The sequence below is a fragment of the Orcinus orca genome, chromosome 9 (assembly GCF_937001465.1).
Source record: "Orcinus orca chromosome 9, mOrcOrc1.1, whole genome shotgun sequence".
NCBI classification, from domain to species: domain Eukaryota; kingdom Metazoa; phylum Chordata; class Mammalia; order Artiodactyla; family Delphinidae; genus Orcinus; species Orcinus orca.
Window position 1 is genome coordinate 62,319,394 of NC_064567.1, and position 23,473 is coordinate 62,342,866.

The 23,473-nt window shown below is 35.0% G+C and overlaps 1 pseudogene; it reads left to right on the forward strand.

The window, feature by feature from the left end:
* The window catches only part of LOC101270187 (60S ribosomal protein L9-like), a 58,513-nt pseudogene extending 35,477 nt beyond the window's left edge, over nt 1–23,036 (forward strand).
* Nucleotides 23,037–23,473: the final 437 nt, after the last annotated feature.

Here is a 23,473-nt window from a genome sequence, read left to right on the forward strand (position 1 = left end):
CACAACAGTGAGAGGCCCGCGTACCGCAAAAAAAACTAAAAAAAGTAAAAAAACTAAAGTACAACCTACAGAATGGGAGAAAATATCTGCAAATGATATGACCAACAAGGGGCTAATATCCAAAATATATAAGCAGCTCATACAACTGAATCTCAAAAAAAAAAAAAAAAAACCCAAACAACCCAGTTAAGAAATGGGCAATTCTAAGCTTATATTCTACTTGCTTAATAACACAGAAGGAGTGCTTCTTAAACATTGCAGCAAAAGCCCAGGAACGGATTCGTTGGCACATTCTGCCCATCTGTGAATTGATCACAGTCAAGTTCACTGACTGATTCTTGGTTTCCCTGTTGGGTAAACTCATACACCCGAGACAGCTAGGATCAACTCATCTCAGACTACACAGACTAAAAAAGAAAACAGTTGATTTTCCAGAGGAAAACTGAAATGTTATGTAAAAAAATAAAACAGAAGAAATGTTGAAAGAGCAAAAAGGAAATAGGTTGGCATGGCAGGTAGTTATCTCACTCTACTGCTCACTTTTTATGTAAGTATACACTAATTACATATAAATATAAATCTTGGGTCCAGTTTAAAATTTAGGAGTAAGCTAAATGGATGATATTGGCTTAGCTTTTCTAAGGTGGAATATTTCCAAGAAATGCCGAGATCACATATTTTCTCTGTGGTTCCCAAGACTGCTTAGCACAAAATTCTTTGAGTTTAAGGTAACTTGATTTTATTTGCAAAGGCAGGTATAATTTCACTGTATGAATATTGTTGAAGGTTAAATTTGCCCTTTAAATATTATGCCTATTGAAATAAAATGACACCATTGCATTTTTATATTCTGAAAAGATGACTTGAATATTTTTAAGACGTATTACATACTACACAGTGCAAAACATGAATGATTCAACAACAAAATATGTCTCCCTTTCACCTCTCTTCCTAAGTCATAGATTTCAGTTCATGGATGGAACTAGTATTTTCATGGGTATATGTGTATGTACTTGTTAAAACATAAATAATACTGTCTTATATGGACTGGTAAATCTTAGAATGGCTAGTATAGTGGGTAGTTTCCATCGAGATTGGAATGTAAGTTAGTATCTGATGAAAAAGAACATTGTATAGTAGGTGATGGTGTAGAGAATTTGTTCTCAGAGAAACTAAATCTTTTTGAACAGAAAATTAAGACGGTATCTACAGTTAATATGTCAACCATGTATAAACTGAAATGGAGAGGGATAGATTTTGAGTTGGTGGGAACTGTGAGGAGAAAAGTGCTATAGACGTGGAGGTATGTAATGAAGAGTATGAGAAAATTAGAGAGATACTTTAGATGTAAAAATCAATAGGACTTGTCAACCAATTTGACAGGAGAGAAAGGAGTTAAAACAAGTCTAAGGTTTTGACTACAGTACTTGGGGCGGGGGGTTAGTGTTACCATCAATGAAAACAGGAAACATGGCCAAAGATTTGGCTAAGAGTAAATCCTCCAAGAAAACTCAATATTGGGAACAATCAGACCAAAGAAATATGAGAAACCAAGAGTACCTATTAATAGCTCAGAGAATACCAAGAAAGAAAACCAAGAAATAACTGTTGGTTTTGGAGACAGAATATGATTAAGGGCCTTTGAGAAACCCCTTCTGGTGTCGCAGTGAGGATGAGAGTCAAATATAAAAGGATATGAGGTGTTTTGCTCTAGTGTTTGGTATCAGTGTTCATTCATTCTTGCCAGTCTTATTCCTTGGCATTACAGTCAGTGCCTCCTTTCCTTTTCACCACTCTCCACATCCAATCCATAAACACTTTATAATGTCTCAAATCTGCCTACCACTCTCCTTTCCCATAACACTTTGTCCATGTCAGTTCCACCAGTGTCTCTCTGCTTAACCACTGCAGTAACATCATTGAATCCATTCTTTGCATAGCAGCTAAAGTGATCCTTCAAAGCACACTTATTTGATCTTGACACTACGTCATTAAATATTCTTTAATATCATCCTATCTTTCTTAAGATAAAGACCAAACTCTTTGATATTGCTCCCTTAGCCGTGAATGACTGGGTGTGATATATCTCCCCAGGCTCATTTAGCATTACTCTTCTTTAAACATTACAATTCCTGGGGCTTCCCTAGTGGCGCAGTGGTTAAGAATCTGCCTACTAATGCAGGGGACACGGGTTCGAGCCCTGGTCTGGGAGGATCCCACATGCCGCAGAGCAACTAGGCCCATGAGCCACAACTACTGAGCCTGCGCGTTTGGAGCCTGTGCTCCACAGCAAGAGAGGCCGCAATAGTGAGAGGCCAGCGCACCATGATGAAGAGTAGCCCCCGGTTGCCACAACTAGAGAAAGCCCTCGCACAGAAATGAAGACCCAACACAGCAAAAATAAATAAAATAAATTAATAAACTCCTACCCCCACCCCAAAAGTCCAGCTTCTTTAAAAAAACAAACAAACAAACATTACAATTCCATTTCCTTTGAGTTTTTCAAATATAGTAGTCAGTTATCTACTGGACTGAAATACCTATTGGGCAGAAAGATTTATAAATTTCACTTTTTCCTTTTTTCCTCCCTCAACACATGGAGCATAGTAAGGTAGTAGGTTTTCAATGAATGCTTGTGGAGAACATACAGGTGACATGGTTCATAACCTCTTATGATGGAGATAGAGTCCAATATCATAGAATATGAGTTTTAGAAAACATTCAAGATCAGTAAGACCTACTTTCAAAGTGTCTTTTATGAGCAGGAAGAAGTCTTTTTGGATAATGCAAATGAACAGGAAAACTGCTGAGTTTAGATATTTAAATCACAGAGCTGCTTGTTCAGGAGCATGATTGAAATCATTATCTGAAGATATTTACTCTCATGGAGATTAACTAGTGAAAGCATTTAGTATCTCATATTACCTCTTGACCTGCAATGTTTATATTTAAATTTCCACATTAGTTCTGTTTATAATTTCTAGGGCAAACACTAGTCTCATCAATCTGCATGGAATTTGGTATTATTGTGTACATAAATGTACATTGCCATTGGAATAATTTTAAATGCTTGTTAATATTCCTGAAAACTTTAGTAACTGTAAATTTCAAATTAACACAAAAATATTGACTTGCTAGTAATCTAATTTATGTTAATTGCTTAATATTTTTTATATATTTAATAACAAAACATTTTCCTTGTGTCGGTTATTTGTTAGTTGGTCTTCTTCAACTTTTCTGCCTGTTCATGCTCCCCTCTGCTATGTTTGTGGGTTCCTGGTCCACTGCAGCACCAATGGGATTGCTACATAGACTTTTACCTTTCTGCAAAGAAGACTTGATTATGTTTCTCTAACGTTGCATATTTCAGTGAATAGCACCTCTGTCCTCTTGGTTGGGTGAGCCAGAATCCTCCCTTTCCTTAATCCCCACATGCAGTCTGCCAGCTCCAACAGTCTCAAGAGCATGGTGCTTGTGGGCACTGGGTAACACGATTTTCCCTTTCGCTTCTCCTGACCTAGGGGTAGTAAGTAGTTTCCTGAGTTATTAATGTTAATGTCTGAGTAGTCTTTTTTTTTTTTTTTACACATTTTATTTGTTTCCTGGCTTTTTCAATACTTTAATGCTATATTAAATTCCCTGGTTAAATGGGTGTAGCAGGATGGACTATGATGGTTATTCTGCACTGTATCCTCTCTGGTATGTATACTGCAGGGAACTAGAAGCAAGATTAAACAGGCCTCGCTGACAGTAGTAGGTTTCTGGTTAAATTCTTCAAATGGGAAGATCAGACATGTTATTAAAACAGGGAAGAAAGGGAGAACCACTTTTTATTTGCTCCTGGTAGAGTCTCAGGAAACAGTAACTGAGATAGGCAAGTACAGGTACCTGGCTATCTGCTTGGGCAGCAGTAGTATGAGAAATCATGACCTTGGTCACTCCAGCAGCCTCAGCAGCTTGACACAGATAGTCACTGAGCACACAGCAGCAGTGAGCACTCTCTCAGTCTCAGTGGCAGGGTATTCGAGGTTCTGGTTCTGTCCGGAGCAGCAACATGGATGGGCTTCTGCAGGCTTCCGTAGTGCCAGTGGTTGTTTAGCATTTCGGCTTCCGTTGTAGCAGCCATGGTGGTGGTTACTTAGGCAGGCCCAGCAGCATAGCAGTCCTGGACTCTCAGTTACATTAATTTTCTTTTTCTAGTCTAAGTAGTTTATGTCACCTTCCTTCATTTGCTGTTCTCTGAGTATCCTAGTTTCCTTTTATTTCTTTCTAAGGCTTTACATTACTTTTGTATCTAATTCCCTATATTAAATGCTCTTCGTATGAAATAACTACAATTGTTTCTGTTTTCTTTTTTTAAACTGGATTCTAACCAGACACTTTTTTTCCACATTTAAATCATGCCATATATACTTCTTTATGTCAAGCTTCCATTTTTATGATTGTAAAGATAATCGTGTTGATGAATGTATCATTAGTTCTTTATATTATGGTATAGTAACATTGCATTGTATTATATAAATTACAATGTATTACGTTGTATGAATAAAGCCCAATTTATTCATTCTAACTTTTAGATTGTTGCCAGTTTCTAGATATTATGAAAATTTTGCTATGAATATGTCTTTCAGTGTATATATGCATGATGTATGTTATATCTATACATATATATTTCATTTGGATATTCAGCTAAAATTGAAATACTGGGTCATGGATATTTTTTATGTTACTCTTTGGCATATATTACAAATAGTTTTCATAGTGGATGTACCAATTCATATTTTCACTAAAAGTGTATGAGAGTTCCAGCTCTTTCATATTCTTCCCAACACTTGGTATTCTGTTATCTACATCTATTGCCTTAAAACAAAAACAACATTAATTTTCCTTAGAAATTAGCCATTTAGGTAAGGCTAGGTGGGATAAATTGTCTTTGCTCCACTCGACATTACCTGGGCCAACTTGAATGCTGATGACTGGAATCATCTGAAGTTTCACTGATTTATATGTTTGGTGACTGATGCCGGGATCCCATCGGCTAGAACCCCAACTGGAAATATGACAGAAACACATATATTGGGAATTGGTATGTGGCTATGTGGCTTCCCCACAGCATGATGCATGGATTTCTGGGGAAAGCACCTAGAGAAGTAGAGATAGAGAGGATAGAGATAGAAATGAGAGAGAGAGAAACCAGCAAAAACTGCATCAACTATTATGACCTAGGCTCAGATCTCCAACAGTGTCAATTTCACTGTGTATTATTTATCAGAAATGAATTACTAAATGTAGAGATTATAACATCCATACTTATAAGAATACATTTTAAATACTTTTACCTCTTCTATGATAGTTATAAATATCTCTAGCAATTTCTTTTCCTTCATACCTTTCTGCTTTGGTTTTGTTGTTTTCATGCATTTCATTCCCACATATATTTGAAATCATTATTACTGCTTTAACAGTCAATATTTATTTAGATTTATATGGAAATGTATCCTTTTGGGTAGCCTTTGTTTATTTGTATGTTATAATACCTTTATCTAGAATTGTATTTCTTCTCCCTGAAGAATTGTTCTGAGGTTTTTTCCTCTCATGAGTTTCATCTATACAAATTTCTATTTTTTTAATGGAAAAAGTTTTTATTTTAAAACTTTTTATTTCATTCATTTCAAAAGGATATTTTTACTGAATACAGATCTAGGTTGACAGTTCTTTACTTTCTGTCCTTTAAAGCTGTCATTCTATAGTCTTTTGGCTATCAGTGTTTTCTTTAAAAATCCAGCTGTCCATCTCACTGTTAGCCCTTTGACAATAATCCCTTCCTTCCTGATTTTGCCTCTCTCATTTTTCTCCTTGTCACTGGTTTATAGCAGTTTTACCATGATGTATGTACCTGAGTGTAATTTTTTTGTTACAAAAAAATTACAAAACTAATCATGTTTGGAATTCAAAGAGCTTGTGTTATGTGTAACACGATATGACTTATCAATTTGGCCAGTACTTACAATTTTGACCAATACCTACTTTAATATTTATTCTGCCTCATATTCTCTCTTACCATTTTTATACTCCAATTATTAATATATTTATATTTCTTTTTTAAAATTTTCATCTTATTTTTAATTTTCAAAAGAATTTTTATTATGCCCCATGTATCTCACTTTTTTTCTGTATTTTCCATTCTTTTTATTCATATGTTTGCTTCAATCTAGATACTTTTCTACTCACCTACTCACCACTTTTTCAGTTATCTAATTCTCTCTTCTGCTGTGTCTGGTCTACTCTTCTTCTTTGCTGGACTTTAAACTTCTACTTTTGTCTCATTAACACTGTAATATTTTCAGAAACTCATTTTATCCTCATAGCAGCTATCTTTTAAATATTTACTCAGTGCAGGTACAGTTGAGGAATCCCCAAATGCCTTGAGGGAGACCGTGTAAAATAATGGACCCTCATCTTTATTGTCTCCTTACCTCCAAGAGCTCCTGCCTTCCTTCTTGCTTCATTGGAGCTTCAAACTCCAAATTTGACTTCCTTACTAAGACTCCTGCACCCTCCAAGCCACAACTTTCTGTTTGCCCTCTATGCCCTGCAATGCAAATTAGAAAAAAAAAAAAATGCCCTGAGGAAAAATCAGTGGTGAACATAGAGCTCTCTTCAATACATTTTTTCTTTTTTTCCTCTAACACCTTTGTCTCTCAAATCCTGAGCATCTTAGTTGCTCTTCTGTGCTTTGAAAGGATATTTTTTTTTTTGTATTTTTCAAAGGTTACCTTTGCTTTTGATGGGAAGGTTAGTCTGATACAAGCTATCCCATTTTGGCTGATAGAGCCAGTCTGATATATTATTTATTACATGAATAGTGAATAGACATTCAGTTCACTTACCAAATGGTTTAATGATTATTATTGAAACATCTGTTTTAACACCTCCTACATGCCAAGCACTTGGGATGTAGCATTGAATAAAGTGCATATAATGGCTTTTCTCAGGGAACTTAGTATCTAATGAAGAATATAGAGAAGTTTTAAAAAGTATTGTGTTACAAGTGTGTTAAGAGCAAAGATTCATTGCGCTGTAAGAATATACATGAGGAGCACTTACTGGGACTTGTGAATTCAGGGAAGAATTAATAAAAGAAAGGACATTTAAGTATAATCCTGAAGACTGAATAGGAGTTAGGTGGGGAATAGGGGGATTTGGAAGAAAAGGGAAAGAGAAATTTTAGCAATGAAAAAAATTATTAAATATCATAGAAGAAAGGATTGACCTTTAAAAGACCTAAAGAGAAAAATATGACAAAAGAATGACAATAGATGAGGTTAAAGAGGAAAAAGGTAACAATAGTTCATAAGAAGCCTGTAAGTTCTGTTAAGAAAGCATACCTTTATCCTAAGATCAAACCAATTCATTTAGGAGTATAAAATGAGCAATAGTATAAATTTTGCATTTAAAAATAATCATGCTGGTTTCACTATTAACAGTATATTGAAAGAGGTAAGATTAGAGGTAGCAGACAAGATAGAGTCTTGTAAGAATAACACAGATGAGTGAAAACATTGGAATGAAATATTCATTTTACACAAAATATACAAAATAGTTTATTTTTATTGCAAAGTATTTGAACAAGCCAGGCGTGTATGAATACACAGATTGTGAGTCTAACTGTTCTCAACCTAACTCCCTGAAATTTACTATAACTATTATCAACAGCTTGGTGAATACCATGCAATAATTTTTTAAAACATATGTGTATTCATACACAAAAGACTGTATTGCAATTTTATTTTTCCCAGGGAGATAACCATTTATGAAATAGGAACTCTTTATATCCACTGTTGCTAGAAATGGGAGAATGCAAAAAAGCAAAACTGCTTAAAAAATAATGGTTTAGAGACTAACATGAGGGGATGAATAAGGAGCCTTGGGAGGAAAGTGTGTGTGTGTGTGTGTGTGTGTGTGTGTGAGAGAGAGAGAGAGAGAGAGAGAGAGAGAGAGAGAGAGAGAGAGAGAGAGAAAGGGAGGAAATATGAGGGAAAGAGAGAGAGAGCTGGATTGAAGATGAGGATGAGGGAGAGAAGACAAATGACAAGAGAATTTGGCAAGAGAACAGAAATGTCCCATGAGGGTTATTAAATTATTTTTCTATGCTCCACATAATGTTTTCCCTTCTTTTTCTCTACAGTATCTTGAGTAAAAAGTTATCTGAAGCTTTATGAAATAAATATGATTTGGAGGGGAATGGTAAAACTTTTGGATCTTGTTTCAACCTTGACTGAGACAGAAACTGATTATGCAAAAAAAATCCCTCATATAGATAATATCTAGCTATTCTATTCTACACATGTATCTATACACAAAATCTATAATTTATGCATACAAATATATGCAAGCACATGTGTATAAGTATATGTATAATTATATGAATATATAACGTATTCACATTATACATATAGTTGTGCAATTTGCGTTTTTCACCATACATGACAGCCATCTATGTCCCTATATATATCAATTTACTGGAGTTTTTCAAAAGAGCTTTTATGATTACGTAGCATTATCATAATTAATTTAGCCAACTACCTTTTGTTGACTATTTAGGTTTTCTATTAAAATAATCTCTGATCAGTTCTCTCAAAAAATACTGTTGGAGGAAAATCTTTTATGCATATTCATATTAAATTGTAAATATTACATCTGTGGTGATCATATGATATTGGCATGTTTGCTTGAAAATTTTTTATGTGCTATGTATTTGAAACTTAGAAAAATTTTACCTATTTGTTTTCCCAGCAGAGGCGTTTGAGAGTGCCAAGCCTCTTCCAGTCTGAACATTATGCTTTTGGTAAAAAAAAAATGCCACACCCATGAAAACATTTCCTTCTGGAGGCAGTAAAGTTGCTTCAAAGGCAATTTCTACTGCCTGCTTCCCTTTCTAGTTGCTGCATCTTTTTCTCAGCTGGAATATTTTGTTAAGACTTCTCTTTAGCAATCTTATTCCTGGTTTAGTTTTTATAATTCTTACCTAGCTGGTGTGATAAGACATTCTACTATAGGCTTTTCATGCTCCTGATTCTCTGTTCACTTAACATTTTAGTTTTTATTTGTTTACCCAATTCCAACACCTTCCTTGCTAACCAAGGAGACTATCACTTTCCCATAATGACTTGGATTCACATCTTGACTAAAACCACTTTATCATTCTGATAAAATTCCTCTCAAGAGTGAACTTACTTTATTGGAATAACATTTCAGAATTAGTCTATGAATTTTACATTTTCAAGCATACTCAATAAAACTCACTATCAAAAGATAAAGAAGTGAATTGTAATTACAAAAGTAACATCATTTCTCTAAACTGCTAGTAATAAAGTATTTATGTGAATCATGTATCAAGCTGGCAAATTACTATTATTAAATATTTAAGACTTGAACATCTTACTGTAAGTGTGAGGATTTGCAAATATTTAGCTTAAGTATTCAACTTTTAATCTAAAAAATTCCCTATTTTTAAGCTAATTTAAAATTTGGCCCTTAACGACTGTATTAGGTAGTGGTTTGTACTCATCTTTTTTTTTTTTTTTGTGGTACGCGGGCCTCTCACTGCTGTGGCCTCTCCCGTTGTGGGGCACAGGCTCCGGACGTGCAGGCTCAGCACCCATGGCTCACGGGCCCAGCCGCTTCGTGGCATGTGGTATCCTCCCGGACCGGGGCACGAACCCATGTCCCCTGCATCGGCAGGCGGACTCTCAACCACTGCGCCACCAGGGAAGCCGTGTACTCATTATTAAACAGAGATAACTTATAGGGAATGTGTCCATTACTGGAATTTTTTGTGTTTGACATTATATATTTGGTAATTTATTATTTTCAGAGCCAGTATATTATAAAGCCCTTTTATTAAAAAATGCATTGCCTTAATTAAAATAATTTATTAATTTATGAAACACTAAGAGAATTTGTCAAAAAGTAATTAAGTTGTAGTAAGAACACGTAGTGGTTTCTACTGGGAAGTCATTGGTTGTTGGGAAATGGGGATCTCTTGACCTTACAACTCATTTTTCTTTAGCATAGCCTCATAGTCTTCTGAAAGAAATGATATGGAACATATGAGGATGTAAGTCAAAACCTCATTTGAATCCGTATTAAATATTAAAAGCTTATTGATGATTTCAAAAAATTATGACTGAATATTATATCAGAATTAATTTATACATGGATGCAAATAAGCTTAATAACAATGTAGTTTAAACGTTTGAATTCTTTCATAGTCAACATTGAAATATATTGACTATGCTAATCAGGACATTAGAAATTTTATATTATAAGATTTACCATACAGAATTTTTACTATTGATGAGAAATGAATGCCTACCTGCAATCTCTCTTGTTCACTACTGTGTCTAGAGTACCTCACAGAATATTTTAGTCACAGCAGGTATTTAATTATAAATGGGTACAATGAGGTGGTATGAAAGAGTGAATCACTTAGAGAGTTAGCCTAGACAACTACCCAGCATCTGCCTTTAAGTAATGATTTTTTTAACCCCCATAATAATGCTTAGTAGTTATTGTTCTATTTTTCAAGAGAAAAAAAATATGAGTAGTATTTGCAAGTTATAATTTATCAGATTCTCACTTAAGTAAAAATAATAGCTCTACTAGCATAGATGTGGTTAGCTGAAGGTGTAGCTAATGCATATTGCATGATTACTATGTGCTAGGGACTGTTCTAAGTTTTTACAATAAATCTTCATATGACCTCTAAGATAGATACTATGAGTCCCTCCAATTTATAATTTTATGAGTTGATATTTTAAATACTCTATCTATATATGCTATCGTATGAAGTACACTTTTTGGAAAGAATGGTGACTTTTCTGTTAAGACTATATGCAACTGTTGTATAAAAGCAGTCCAAAACATGCATTGGATAAAGAAAAAAAAAGAAAACAAAGTATTTGAGATATAATCATTTGTTAACAACTGGGTAACATTGTTCCAGACTTATCGCTATGAAAATATAAAAGCATATAAATAGAAATAATTTTAAAACCTGGGATTTCATTATTCCTGATTCTATATAAACCATTAAGTAAATGTACTTACAAAAAGAAAATAAGATGAAACTGAGGGAATTGCTTAATTTCTGATAAATATTTCTCTATAATAAATGACATAAGTATCTAAAGAAATTTCTCAACTTGTAAAAGAATATTACGAAGACACTTAAGGTTATGAATTCATTATTGTGTTTCTCTTAATATTTCACTTTTAGTCTGTATTGAATTCTTGACAAAAATTATAAGGACATTATCTCACTTATTTCTTTCTCCTCCTTCTCTATAGTATATTGTTTCATTATACTTTTATTTTTACATTGTCAAGGTACCTACTGCTTATTTACAGTTATGAAACCTTCATTCTCTCCTTTATTGAGTATTAGCTTTATAGTTCTGAAATCTGTTCATCACATATCTCCATTCTAGGATTCTTCAGTTTGATTAATCTTTTAGCTTACCATCAAATATAATTTTCATATATGCTATATTCCCAGTGTCAGGCTTGCTAAAGAATGCCTGTTTGTTATTGTATTTTTGAAAGACAAATTGCCTATACATAAAGGATATGCCACCATCCTTTCAAATTTTTTTAGATATTACTCTACTATATTCTAAAGTTGAGTATTATTATGGAAGAGGCTAAAGAAAACATATAAAAACATATTTGTATATAATTTGCTTTATCTTTTAAGTATTCAATTTCAACTCTAGTTTCAGAAATGTTCTTCAATTATATTTTTAAGTTATTTTGGCCCATTTATTCTACCTTTCTATATTTTTCCCCAGAGTCACACTTTATGTACTTTTTCTTGTAAATAAAATATATCTATGTAATATTTTTTCATAAATTATACTTTTATATGATATAGAGTTAGACAATATTGTATAAATATTAAATATAATAAATTAGGTGAAAGTTTGTAGGTGGACTTGAATACTTGGCTAATGTCAGTGTTCCTGCATGAATAGATTAGTGTTGGTTGGGTAAAACATCTTTTGCTTTATACAGAATAATGTATAGGATCTTAATGGCATAAGCCAAGTTGAGGACCATGTTGTTTCTTGTATTTTGTCATGTTTTATTGTGTGGTTTCTTTTTTTTATAAAAGCATATCTTTTAAAAATGCTGATAAAGCTCTGGGTTAGTCCATTTTAGCCACTAACTTTTCGAAAGCTTTCTTTCTATTCAGTATGATTTGAAAGTTAGAAGAAAATCTTAGAACTTTGTGCCATCTTGGTGATCCATGCTTATTTTAGGACTATTTCTATGGGATAAATCTCTTCGCTTCCATCTTTTGCTTCCAGTGATCTAAACAATGAATTATTTTATAGCATTTTACTTAAGGGATGTTTGTTTTCTCATTCTTTTGCCATAAATCTTTGCAGTATCTTTATTATCTGGTAATCTCTAGCAAATTCCTATTTTAGTAGCATTTCCAGTCTCTGTGTATCTCAATTTATAAGAGATAAAACTCTCTAGAGCTGCTCTGATGATTTCTGTTCTTCTTATAACTGAATGTTAAACTTCAATTCTGTGAACTAAGAATCCTAAAATATTTTCTTTTCTTTTTTGGGGAGGGAGGGTTGGTTTTTATTGCTTACAACTAAATGACCACTTACAAATAAGAGAATAAAATAATTCTCCCTACCCTGATCCCTGGCCAGAAAAAAATTTGGATGTTTACAGAGTTATGCTCAGCATGAATTATCTGTCTTGAAATATTTGTGATCATTTTATAAACCTTCTAACCTTGATCTCTACTGTTACTTAATGTGTTCTCAGAATGAAACATTTTCTCGTATTAATTTTTTTTAGTAAAAAATACTGTTACTAGTTAGGAAAAGAATGAAATAGAGATGAAATGAAAATGAAATATGTGGTAAAACATAGCAGTATTAAAGTAAACGTTTTTCAGCATGTCTTGGGAAAGGCAAAGAAACCCCCTTCTTGTCTTTGAGAGGGTAGAACCCAGATTTGTATGAAGGGAAACCCAGAAGGGCAGATGGTGTCTTGTACCATCCTAATAGGCTATAGGAGGAAGTCATAGACATAGTGTCAGGCTGAACGTGCATCAGACAGAAGATTAGAGAAATACCATCAGTTCCTATGAAACTAGGCTTACGGCTCTGCTCAGCCAAGATAATGCAGATATTTAAAATAGTTTGTGTTATATCTAACATCCACATTACTTTTTCTCCAAAGGAAACAAATACCGAAAAAGTTTGTTAAAGCTTACTCTTTACTTTGTAGCAAAAGAAATTAGAGAAATTCACCTTTTAGGGCTCCAAAATTATGGAGCATTGAATGAATTTACTGTTCTCTACATTAGTTTCACATTTCACAATATGACTTACAATTTATTAGAAGTTAAATCTATACAGAAATACCAACCAAAGGTTCTTTCTGAGAATCCTCCAAAGTCTATATTTACATAACACTGACAATTACATTTTCTCTAACAACACTTCTAATCCTATCCTTTGACTTGGGAAAAAAGAAAGTTACTGTATTGTTTGAACCTGGCAGTTTGTTCCAATGAGAATTTTGAAGGAAGCTTGGATGCCAAATGTGTTGTTTAGTTTTATGCTCGGCTATTAACTTCATTCCAAGTAAAAGATTTTTACAAAACTCTTAGTCATAGTAAAAAGGTCTGACAAAATATACCATCTGTGTCCTATCAATAGCTAACCTAAAGACCTACAAGAGTGATAATAAGAATGATAGATATGTAACAAAACATGCAAGAATTTCCTAATTCACTGTTTCATAAAAGGAAATCAGTTTAACAGTAGAAAATTCACAGCAGGAACCATGACCTGGCCACATGCAGATATATTTCTATTATGGGCTGAATTGTGTCCCTTATCCCCATCCCCTTCCCACGCCAACCAAATTCTTATATTGAAATTCTAACCCTCAGTACCACAGAATGTAAGTATATTTAGCAATAGGGCCTTTTAAGTGGTAATTAAATTAAATGAGGTTGTTTGGGTGATCTTAATTCATGTGATTATATGTGGCTATAGGACCTTCAAAGGTGATTAAGTTAAAATGAGACCAGTAGAGTCCTAATCCAACATGATTGATATCCTTTATAAGAGGAGAAAGAGAACCAGGGATGCACACATATAGAGAAAGGCCGTGTGAGGACACACCAAGAGGCCTGCCATCTGTAAGCCAAGAAGAGAGGTCTCAGGAGAAACCAAATCTGCTGACACCTTGATCTTGGACTTCAGTCTCCAAAACTGTGAGAAATAAATTTCTGTTGTTTAAGCCACCCAGTCTGTGGTATTTTGTCATGACAGCCCTAGCAAACTGACACAATTCCCATCTTCCCAAGATTTTCTCTTTCATGATAATATATTTTTTTATCCTCTTAGTATGAATTAGATCATTTTCACAGTACAATCAAACCACTATTTACAATGTAGCTAATTTTTCAAGCTTCTGACTGTCCAGTGTAGTATAGATATGCATACTACATTCATGCAGTGGCTTAACTATTTGCTGTGTTTCTTAAGAGCCCAGTCCTTAATTCTACAACATATACTTTGATTTTTGTGGTATGCTAAAACATCAAGTGTCTCCTGTTGAAGCTCTTTTATTAGCAGAGAAAAATCTAGCAAAAGAAGTTTTATTGAATTAAATTCATGATGCTTACACAGCCTGGGAACATACTCCCAAAGATTTCAATATTTCACTGGGTTGGTAGGCTACAGAGTTTGCCAGTATGAACCTTTGACTGAATCATTGTTGTAAAGCCTGAATTGACTAAAACCGTCAATTGAATACTGTATCCTCTTAGCTCAATTAAGTGAAATACATGTGTATAAAATAGAAATATGGCTAAATTCAGTCTTGTAGGATTTCCTTTTATTTATCTGCTTTTACTAGGTTTTACTTGAGACTATTGGTGACCACTGAAAAATTACAAGTAGTTTGCACTTCCAAAGTCTGATATTTTCTACTGAGAAAGTAATTAGCTATTGCTTTCATGTGAAAAATTGCTGGGCAAGATAGAAGCTCTGGTATTCATTTACTCTTTGAAATTAAGACTCTTAAATTCAAAGTTCTTGTGTCAGTTGTTTTGACTGAATTCCAAATGTGTTTGCATACATAGAGCTAGACATAATCAAGGGGGTACTATCCTGATTGCTGACTATCCTTTGTGGCAGTTCTGCCCATTATAGGGCTGGTCTACTCTTGTATGTATAAATTGGCTTGGATTGAACAGAGGTTGCCAACTTCTATAGTTTTTACTGTTTTTACAAACATAGACAAGAAGTCACCAGACCGGCATGTATAAAGGGAGAAGGCGATCAGTAATATTGAGTGTCTCACTTAGGTCAGGCAGTTGCTATAAACCTTTCCTACAGCATTACATTAATCCTTTCCGTAAAAACCTTCTAAAGTAGATATTTGTATCCTCAATTTAGAGAAGAAACTGAGGCTTAGGCTAAAAAAATTAACAACTGGCTATCTAATCCTATCTCAAGATCAATTCCTCTAAAACCATTTTAGACTAACTGAGTCATCTGTCTCACAAATAGTAACCCAATGTGCTTGCATTGCTTCTTGTGACATTTGAGGTCACGGTGAGCAGTTTTAACAGCAAGTGGCCATATCAAAGAAGAAATTCTTATATAATGAAGCATTTGGTCAGAAAAACAATATCAGATGGACCATGAGTCAGCACAGTTTTCTTCCCCCAGCACACACTCTGAATCCACTCAATTGGGTTCCTCTGTTAAAACTGCGTCCTGAGCGACATTATTTCACAATTTCTAAGTACAAACAGTTACATTTTGAGTTATGTAATGTTCTCTCTTCTGAAAGAGTTAACTGGACCTTAAAAATCTGCTTTAATACTTGGGGGAAATGTTTATGTTATGGTCTGGGGTTTATAAAAAACAACAGTAATATTTATTTAGAACCCCTGTGTTAGGCACTATACTAAATGATTTCACATGTTAGGAGAGGCAGAATAGCTTAGGCTGTTTATTTGAGAAACAAATCCTGTGTGAGTGGATCATCATTAATATGTAAATTCACTGTATTATTGCTTTACTGGCACATTCCTTTCTTATTTGTCCCTTTCACAACTCAAAAGAGAATCATTCAGGACTGAGTTGTTTGTCATTCCTTTTTGACTAGACAAAAAGCAAAGAAAGAAATAAAGGAAGGCATTTGCTTGTGCTAAGAAAGCCTCCTTTAGGAAGCTGAAAGAGGCTGTAATTAGTTCCAAAATACCATCTTATATCCACTGTGCATATATTTTTCACACAAGAAAATTGAACATTGGAGACCAAAGGACCTGGAATGTAAAATGATGCAGCTAAACTCCATTTAGAAATAGCTGTAATGCAATTCCCAGTTGTTGGATTGATTTGATCTTCTTATCTTGGGAAGAAATTGAACCCTGCAATATCACCAATATTTTCTAACTCCTCTCTGATTATTATTATAAACTGACAGTGATTCATTTTGAGTAATTATTCTGAAAAATGAATTAGATTAAAAAATAATCTTCTTGATTATAGAGGAGCCTAGTCCTTTTTTTTAAATTAGTCCCCTTTTTAGGATGACTGATGATGTCACATTTGACTAACAGTGGATTTCTTACTTGCTAACTGTTTGACTTTGCTTTGAAAAAAACTGTATAAGTTAAAGGCCAAATTTTTAATAAAACCCCAATTATGAGTAAAATTCTTCTGGAAGGAAGCAGCATATAATTAGCCAGGAAATCAGAATCAGGGGGCCTGAAATATATTCTTGGCTTAACCATCAGTTATCTTCATGAGCCCAGATGACCTCTCTGGGTCTGATTTCTCTGCATCTGTAAAATGAAGGAGTTCAAAGAGGTGCTCTCTAAGGTCCTTTCCTCTTCGACCATTCTGTTTTTATGTATTACATAATTCTATCTTATGTAAATTAATGGTCTGGTTTCCATGTAGGGCTCTAAAGTAACATTGGAGAGCGATTAATGGAAAGTGTAAAGAAAGACTAGCTAATAGGGGAAATAATAGTTCCTTTATGTTTCATTGCATATGGAAAGGTGATCTCAAGAGTAGTGCTTCTTAAATTTTAATTTGCATTCATATCACCCAGGGATCTTGTTAAAATGAAGACTTGGGTAGGATTGAGGAGAGGCCTGAGAATATGCATCATCACTAGCACCTTCCACAGTGGTGTACTTGTGGCTGGTTCCAGAGCACATTGAGTAGCAAGGCTCTGACTGTAAATCTAAAGTGTATATAAGAATCTGAGGGGTAGTTAAAATTCAGATTCCAGGATTAGCTCTCCAGAAATTCGGAGATTGGGTTGGGGGTCACAAACTCTGAATTCTTAACAAGCATGCTGTGTGATACTGATGCCAGGGGTTCAGAAACCAAAACTAAAATACATTTAAGAATTACTATTATAGAATCATGGAAGGGATTTATCTACCAGCCCTTCTTTGTTTTTTTTTTTAGCATCTTTATTGGAGTATAATTGCTTTACATTGTTGTGTTAGTTTCTGCTGTGTAACAAAGTGAATCAGCTATACGTATACTTATATCCCCATATCTCTTCCCTCTTGCGTCTCCCTCCCTCCCACCCTCCCTATCCCACCCCTCCAGGCGGTCACAAAGCACTGAGCTGATATCCCTGTGCTATGCAGGAGCAGCCCTTTTAATTCTGTCCAGGTTCTCTTTTCAAACCCAGCCACTGACTAATTTATTGCTGCATTTGTTTTCAGAATAACTTTGTGGAACCAATTCTGTGGTTTGCTTTTATTAGTCTTTTCATTTCATGAATTATCTGTTGTCTAGTTAGAATGGCAGTTGGGTGTGTAGGGCTTTTGGTTTTTTGTCATTGTTTTTAGAAGTCGAAGTTTAGGGGACTTTCTACCTCTTAACAAGTATTTGTGAAGTCACTGTAAAAGTAGCATGCTGTAGTGGAGAGAAGACCATACTAGAAGTAAGAGAGCCCAAGCCCTGATGCCAGTACTGCTAAACATTGATTCATCTGTTTATTCATTCATTCATTCTCTGCTTTTCTCACACCTGAAATTGGGAGATCTTGGGTCTTACCAGTTAAGTTAGTTACTAAATTACTAGTTAAATTAGTTAGATATACTCAACAGCATGCTGATCTAATGGGAGTTGTCAACAATGAAAATAATGATTAGAGTTTAGAGGGGTAAGTACTATAATACACAGAATGCTTTAAAGTAGTCTCTGAAGTTCTTTGCTCCTAAGTAAAATATTGGACCTGTCTGTTTCGTTTGTGAGCATAATAGGAGAAAAATATGAGATTAGTATAACTAGAAATAGTATACATATGACCGTGTACATGTAGTTCAGTTGAGTAATTCTGAAAGCATGTTAAACAAACAGTCATTTTCATTTTGGAGGCTATATTAGTCAAGGTTCTCCAGAGAAACAGAGCCAATAGTAAATATAGATGTAGATAGAGATAAAAGGAGATTTATTATAGGAATTGGATCACATAGTTAAGGAGGCCAAGAGGTCCCAGGATGTGCTGTCTGCAAACAGGAGACCCAGGAAAGGCAGTGGTGGAATTCAGTCTGAGTCTGAAAGCCTTAGAATGAGGAGACCAATGGTGTAAGTAGTGGTCTGAGTCAGAAAGTCTGAGAATCAGGAGGGCAAGAGAAGATGGATGTCTCAGATCAACCAGAGAGAGAGGAAGTTCACCCTTCTTCCATCTTTTTGCCCTGTATGGGCCTCCAATGGGATTGGCTGATGCCTTTCCACATTGGGGAGGGACATCTGCTTTGTTCAGTTCAATTCAAATGCTAAACTCTTCTAGAAACTCCCTCATTGAAACATCCAGAAATAATGTTTTACCAGCTATCAGTGCATCCCTTAGTTCAATCATATTGACACAAAAAATTAAGCATCACAGAGACAGAGCGAAGAAAGGGCATCAAAACGTTATGTAAAAAAATTAGAGGTAAACCTTGGCATATTACATTTGAAGTTTTAAATAACTTCTACCATATGATGCAGTAATTTCTCTTCGGTACATCTAGGCCAGGAACTCTCTCTTGCCCTCCACATGTTCATTTACGTTGCTTCATTCAACAAATATTTATTTACTGGTCCCAAATCATATACCAGAAACTGTTCTAGATTCTGGGGATAAAATAGAAAACCATTAAAACAAACTTATCCTCAAGTATATCCCAATATTGTAGTGGGACGTATTCTGAGGAGGGAACAAATAAAAGTTAAACTTTTTAGCATACCAGCTGGTAATGGTGGAAAAAGAATAAAGCAGGTAAAGAGAATGGGGCATGTTGGGAGGAGGGTGATGGTAATTTCTTAGGGAGGAAAGGCTTCCTTGAAAATGTGACGTTTGATCAGGGACCTAAAGAAGGTGGAAAGTGAGCTTCGCAGTTCCATGGGTTCTCAGACAGGACATAGAAAGGACAGATGCCATCATGCATGTGGCAAGTTCAAGGACCAGCAGAAAGATCAATGTGGCTGGATCACAGGGAGCAAAATTGAGGAAACATTGTTTAGAAATTTGTATGCCATACTAAGAATTTTGGCTTTTCCTGTGAGTGAAATGGGGAGCACAAGCAGTTTTAAGTAGATGTATCATGTGCTTTGATTTTCATTTCAAAGGGATCACTGTGGCCCTTGTGTTGAGAATAGATATTAGGAAAGAAAGATGAGTCAGAGAGACAAACTAGAATAGGTTTTGGAAAACTACAGCCCATAGTTCACATCTGGCCAGCTTTCTGTTTTAGTAAATAGTTTTATTGGAACACAGCTACATTCATTAAATTGCATACTGTAGATGGCTGTTTTCACATTGTGGCAGAGGTAAGTAGCTACAACAGGACCTTATGGCCTGCAGTAACTAAAACACTCACTAGCTGATCCTTGTGGGTAAAAGTGCACACCGCTGTACCAGAAGGTTATTATGGTAATCTGAGTGAGTGATAGTGATAGCTTGTATTAGGAAAGGAGTAATGGAAATAATGAAAAATGTTCAGACACTGCCTGCATTTTGAAGGTAGAAAGGAAAGAATGTGTTGACAGAGGAAAAGTATAAAAGGTAAAAAGAATAATCAAATCATGAATGACTGGGTTTTTTTTGGCCTGAGAAGTGGGAAAGACCAGAGTATTGATATACTGATTGATTTTATTGATTTTTAGAAAAATTGTGGGAAGGGCAGGTTTGGAGGTACAGATCATGAGTTTAGTCTTTGAAATTCTTACATCCAACAGGTATATCTTACTAGAAAGTTGTACATCTAAGTGTAGAGTTCAGAGGGGTCTGAGCTGGTGATATAAATTTGAAAGTTTTCAGCATAAAAAAGTCATGGATGAGATCACAGGGCAGTGGTGGTATAAAATCAAGAGGTTTTAAGAGTAGAACTGAGGCTCGAGCTTTTCCAGTGTTTGGAGGTCATGAGATACTGTAAACTCAGCAAAACTGAATGAGAAGGAGAAGCTATAAAAATTGGGAGAGAAAGAAGAGCACATGAAAACCTGGATGCTGAGTGAAGAGAGTATATTAAGGAGACCATCCTCAGCCTTATTAGTACTGCTGGTCTTTTAGATAAGATGAGGTTGGAGCATTTATTATTGGCTTAAAATATGGAGGTAGTGATAACCTTGAGGGAAGTTTTGATGGCCTATGGGGTGAAATGCTAATTGGACAGGATTCAAGAGAATGGAAAGAAAGGAACTGAGGACAGCTTATAAAGAAAACTTTTAGTCGTTTTCCTCTAAAGGAGAGCAGATAAGGTAGAAAAAGGATGTGGTACTGAATTTTGTTTTCTGATTTTTTTTTTAAGATGGGAGAAATAGCAGAATGCTTGTATGCCCTTGGAATAATTTAGTCAAGAGGGAAAGTTATAATGTCCAAGACAAAAATTCCTGGAGCAATGTGTTGGAGCAGGTGTACAAGTGGAAGAAATGTCCTTCAGTGAAAACACAGGCTGTTCATTCAAAGTAACAGAAGGGAAGACAGAATGTATAGGCACAGATACAAATAGGTGACTTGATTGTAGCAGCTTGGAATGTTTTCTTCTGTTTGCTTCTTTTTCTCTTTTCTTTTCTTTTTTTAGCGTAGGAAGCAAGATCAACAAGCTGAGGGGGAAAATAGAGAAGAGGTCTTGGAGGTATGAGAGGAGAGTGAAGGAGTAGAGGCTATCTAAACATCTTGTAAGAGAGGGTCAAGTGAATAGACTTGGGTGGGGGCATGTATAGCAGAGCTTCTGCAGAATACCAAGGGCTGAGATTCAAAACAAATAAAAAGTTATGATAATAATGTAAAATGAAAAATATTCTAAACATCCAACAGAAGGATAATAGATAAATGATGGCTTAGAACTTTCAGTAAATGGACCCTTGTACAACTATTAAAATAATTTTGTAATATGCTTAGTAACAGGGAAAAATCCCTTCAAACAATGTTTGAGGAAAGCTCTTTATGTTCTAGACTGTTATTATGAGAATTTGACAAATGGCATAGATAGTAAGACTCCAAAGACACATTGCTGGGACGTGATGGCATGGATTACACTTCAGGTCTATCTGATTTTAACTGATTACCACACAGCTTAAATTTACATTTTATTTTAAGTACCTACCTCACATGGTTAATTGAAGTTTAGCCTTTATTTTTTTTAACCTACAAATTAAAAAAAAATAAACTATTACATAGATATGTATCCCCAGTCTTCTTGAATAATTGTTTCAACAGATTGTTTCAATAATTGTTTCAACAGAAATATATAACTTTTAATGTAACTAATATCATTTATTTCAACATTCCAAGTCATCACTCTGAACTGCATTTTTGTGAAAGCTATTTCTGTCATTCAACACATAACCCTTATCTTTGTCAACACTTTCATCAGCCAGCTCTTTGTCTTTTGTAGATTTAACTATTCTGACGAAGTCTTCATGTAAATCACCAACGTCTTTAACATGCTAATTTATTCTTTGAAAATAGTATATAAAGTGATAGAATTACGGGAGTTTCTTTGAATGCAAGAAGCCTGTACAACTAAACAGAATAAATTTTAGGCATAGGTGAATCAAGAAACAAAACCCAAATTTAGTGTGGGTCACTCCTCTGTGATGATTTCTTTAGCAAAAATGGTTTTAAGTTTCAGATTTTATTCTCAAAAGACTTTCAGGTTTTCTACACATATGTTACTCATCGTAACAAATGGCACTTAGATGATCTTACCTAGTCCTATGACCATAAATAATGTTTACCTCCATGCTGATGACTCCCAAATTTGTATCTTTTGTCCAGATCTCTTCTATAAGCTTCAGTCACATATATTCAGCTGTCTTCCTGACATCGCCCCTAGGGTAATTCAAACATAATACATTCAAAACAGATCACTTACGATTTTTGCTACCTCTACTGTGAGAACAAAGATGATTCTCATCAGACTGTTGACATTCCAGGAAATGTTGACATCACTCTGAAAGGACGCACAGTTATTTTCAAGGACCCCAGAGAAACTCTGTGGAGGAACTTCAGGCACATCAATGTAGAATTCAGTCTCCTTGGAGTGAAGAGACCCCAGCATTGACAAATAGTAGGGAAATAGAAAGGAAGTGGTTACTGTTCACACTATCTATAGTCATGCATAGAACATGATCAAGGGTGTCACACTGGGCTCCTGTTACAAGATGAGATTTGTGCCACTTGCCCATCAACCTCTTTATGTAGAACGGGTCTCTTGTTGAAATTAGAAATTTCTTGGTTGAAAACTACATCTGCAGGGTTTGCATGAGACAAGGTATTCTTTGTTCACTATCTTGAGTCCAGAATGAAGAGTTAATCTTGAAGGAAACGGTACTAAACATGTATCAAATTTAGCTATTTTGACTCAGCAAGCCAGAACAGTTATAAATGAGAATATCAGAAAATTTGGAGATGGTGTCCATGTTTCTGAAAAAGGAAAAGTCCAGCAGGCTGATGAATAAAGTCTAAGAGTTGTCTATCTATGGAAACAGTAAGATGCCCGATGACTCCTAAGACCTTCTTGTGATATTTTAAAGATGCGATAAAAGCCTCTGTTGAAAAAACAACAACAAAAAACCCAGATCATCTGATTACTCTATCCACAAGCGGTTGTTTGTTTTTACAATGGAACCATCACTTGCTCAAGCCAAGAATCATCCTTAATTCATCTTTCTCTGTAAACTGTTTTTGCTCAGTTTCAAGTTTGTTAGTTCTACCTCTGAAATACATGTCTATTCAATCCACTCTTCTTTCCCTCCCCTGCCCCTCTCTAGTCCAAGCCCCAATCATCTCTAGCCTGTGTTACTGTTAGTATTCTAATTAGTCTGAGGACTTTCTCATTCTTCCTTCTAAGTTCTCCACAAAACAAATATTTTTGAAAAACCATTCAGATCACATC